This window comes from Nematolebias whitei, chromosome 9 (genome assembly GCF_014905685.2).
Source record: "Nematolebias whitei isolate Nwh7 chromosome 9, NemWhi1, whole genome shotgun sequence".
Lineage (NCBI taxonomy): Eukaryota > Metazoa > Chordata > Actinopteri > Cyprinodontiformes > Rivulidae > Nematolebias > Nematolebias whitei.
The window spans coordinates 9,226,448-9,230,577 of NC_056506.1; positions in this window are offsets into that span (position 1 = coordinate 9,226,448).

Here is a 4,130-nt window from a genome sequence, read left to right on the forward strand (position 1 = left end):
AATAAATGACCACATTTATTCTGATGGGTCAAAGGAAAATTAATGTCACTTGTCACTGATTAAACAATACTCACAGTTACCTCGGTCACATGGCATTAATTTAACTCGAAAAAGAAAGAACCCGTTGTTGAATAATTAATTAGTAGTGAAGCGACAGTTAAGCTGTCCCCCACTTTTACTACATTTGGTGGGACTGTACGTGTTTTAAATAACACATTTGTTGGGACCGTATGTCCACAGCAAAGCAGGCCTTGACACACTACACAGATGATCCAACTGAGAAGTATTGGATTTGGTACCTGGAAGATTGCGCATGAACTTTGCCGACCTGAACAACTTTGGCTGTGGCTGCCTGCTTGGGATGAGTCGATGAGGGACGGGCCCCAGAAACCATCGTAGATCCAGCAAACTGGTTGGTCCACTTAATGAGTTTACTGCTTTGTGGGGAAACAGTTTATTGGAACTCCACTGACTGATGAAGCCCTCCAGATAGAGGGTGAAACATCTCTATAAAAAAGAAACTGTCCAGATGACCTGACTGAGAATTATTATATTTGGTACCTGGAAGATTGCGCATGAACTGTGTCACCATGAACCACGTAGGCTGTGGTTGCCTGCATGGGAGAGGTCGACGAGGTACAGGTCGGCCCCCATAAACCATCTTAGTGCCAGGAAATTGATCGGTCCACTTAAGGAGTTTACTGCTTTGTGAGGAAACAGTTTAATAGAATTCCTCTGACTGATGAAGCCCTCCGGATAGAGGGCTATGCGTCGCTATAAAAAATATACTTTCCAGATGACCCGATTGAGAATTACTGGATTTTGTACCTAGATGATTGAGCATGAACTTTGTCACCTTGAACCACTTTGGCTGTGGCTTCCTGCCTGGAAGGAGTCGACGAGGGACAGGACAGCCCCCAGAAACCATCTTAGCTCCAGCAAACTGGTTAGTCCAGATAAGCAGTTTACTACTTTGTGGGGAAACAGTTTATTGGAACTCTATAGACTGATGAAGCCCTCTGGATAGAGGCCGAAACTTCTCTATAAAAAAGAAACTGTCCAGATGACCCAGCTGAGAATTATTGGATTTGATACCCAGAAGATTTATCATGATATTTGTAGCCATGAACAATTTTGGCTGTTGCTACCTGCCTAGGAAGAGTCGATGAGGGACAGGACGGCCCCTATAACCCATCTTGGCACAAGAAAACTGGTGGGTAAATTTTAGGAGTTTACTGCTTTGTGGGGAAACAGTTTATTGGAACTCCACTGACTTATGAAGCCCTCCGGATAGAGGTCGAAACGTCTCTATCAATAATAAACTGTCCAGTTGACCCGACTGAGAATTATTGGATTTGGTACCTGGATGATTGAGCAAGAACTGTGTCACCTTGAACCACTTATGCTGTAGTTGCCTGCCTGGGAGAAGTAGAAAAGGTACAGGACGGCCCCCAGAAACAATCTTAGCGCCAGCAAACTGGTTGTTCCACTTAAGGAGTTTACAGCCTTGTGGGGAAAATGTTTACTGGAACTCCTCTGACTGATGAAGCCCTCCTGGAAGAGGGCAAAACGTCTCTATAAAAAAGAAACTGTCCAGATGACCCAGATGAGAATTATTGGATTTGGTACCTGGATGATTGAGCATGAAATTTGTCACCTTGCACAATTTTGGCTGTTGCTGCTTGCCTGTGAGGAGTTGATGAGGGGCAGGACAGCCCCCACAAACCATCTTAGCTCCAGTGAACTGGTTGGTCCACTTAAGGAGTTTACTGCTTTGTGGGGAACAGTTTATTATTTATACTCCACTGACTGATGAAAAATCAGAATAGAGGGTGAAACGTCTATATAAAGAAGAAACTTTCCAGATTACCCGACTAAGAATTATTAGATTTGGTACCTGGAACATTGAGCAAGAACTGTGTCACCTTGAACCACTTAGGCTGTGGTTGCCTGCCGGGAAGGAGTCGATGAGGTACAGGACGGCCCTTGAAACCATCTTAGGGCCAGCAAACTGGTTGGTCCACTTAAAGATTTTAAAGAGTTTGCCTGCCTGGGAGGAGTTGACAAAGTATAGGACAGCCCCCATAAAACATCTTAGGTAAAGCCAACAGGTGGGTCCAATTAGGGAGTTCACTACTTTGTAAGGAAACAGTTTACTGGAACTCATCTGACTGACCAACCCCTCCAGAGAGAGGGTGAAATGTCTCTATTAAAAAGAAACATTCCAGTTGACCCGACTGAGAATTATTGGATTTGGTACCTGGATGATTGAGCATGAACCATGTCGCCTAGAACCACTTTGGCTGAGGCTGCCTGCCTGGGAGGAGTCTATGAGGGACAGGACGGCTCCCAGAAACAATCTTAGCTCCATCAAGCTTGTTGGTCCACTGAAGGTGTTTACTGATTCACGGGGAAACAGTTTACTGGAACTCCTCCGACTGATGTAGCCCTCAGGATAAATGGCAAAATGTCACTATAAAAAAGAATCTGTCCAGATGACCCGACTGAGAATTTCTGGATTTGGTACCTGGATGATTGTGCATGAACTTTGTTGCCTTGCACAATTTAGGCTGTGGCTGCCTGCATGGGAGTATTCGATGAGGGACAGAATGGCCCCCAGAAACCATCTTAGTTCCAACCATCAGGTTGGTCCACTTAAGGAGTTTACTGCTTTGTGGGGAAAAAGTTTATTGGATCTCCAGTGACTGATGAAGCCCTCCGGATAGAAGGGAAAACGTCTCAATAAAAAGAAACTGTCCAGATTACCCGACTGAGAATTGTTGGATTTGGTACCTGGAATAGTGAGCAAGAACTGTCCTTGAACCACTTTGGCTGTGGCTGCCTGCCTAGGAGGAGTCGATGAGGGACAGGACGGCCCCCAGAAACCATTGTAGTTCCAGCAAACTGGTTGGTCCACTTAAGGAGTTTACTGCTTTGTGGGGAAACAGTTTATTGGAACTCCACTGACTGATGAAGCCCAGCCCTCCGGATAAGAGCCGAAACATCTCTATTAATAATAAACTGTCTAAATGACCCGACTGAGAATTATTGGATTTGGTACTTAGATGATTGAGCATGAAATTTGTCACCATGTACAATTTAGGCTGTTGCTGCCTGACTGGGAGGAGACAATGAGGGACAGGACAGCGCCCAGAAAACATCTTGGCTCCATCAAGCTGGTTGGTCCACTGAAGGGGTTTACTGCTTCATGGGGAAAAAAGTTTACTGGAACTCCTCTGACTGATGAAGCCCTCCGGATAGAAGGCAAAACATCTCCATTAAAAAAAACTGTTCAGATTACCCGACTGAGAATCATAATATTTGGTACCTGGATGATTGAACATGAACTTTGTCACCTTGAACCACTTTGGCTGTGGCTGTCTGCCTGGTAGGAGTTGACGAGGTACAGGACGGCCCCCAGAAACCATCTTAGCTCCAGCAAACTGGTGGGTCCACTTAAGGAGTTTACGGCTTTGTGGGGAAACAGTTTACTGTAACTTCTCTGACTGATCAAGCCCTCTGGATAGAGGGTGAAACGTCTCTATAAAAATTAAACTGTACAGATGTAGTGAACTCGGCCTCCGACCAAAACCTGTGTCTGAAGACCTTCATGGGACAGGAACTGTTATTTCATTGATTTGAATCCAGAAATACAAATTAGCTCATCCATAGACTGTCTAATTGTATCCTCAAGTAAACAATTGAAAGAACACTTTTCTTTTTATATTATCATCACTATTTTACAATATCTTGATAATCAAAAAGTGTGTTTAGTTCATATCATTTCCAATGTTGAAGTGAACCACTCATTTTAAATCAACTGTGAAACAGTATTAATGATTTTTTAAACCTCATTTAAATTAGAACTCAAGTTAAATGTCTATTTACAAAGTAAATATGCATTTTGAGTTTCTGTCTAAATGAGAAGTCAGTGATGTCGGTCAAAAGTCAGAGACAGTCAAAAAAGAAGTTATTAGAACGGGCTGTATTGTTTTTAAACCTAGCAGACGGTAAAAAGAGAAACACTGGCATCTGCGTTGTCTCACTTCGCCATAACATTTCTCTGTCTGTACTAAACGTTCCTAAACATTCCTGAACCCTCGCTTGACTTTCAATAACCCTCTGACATC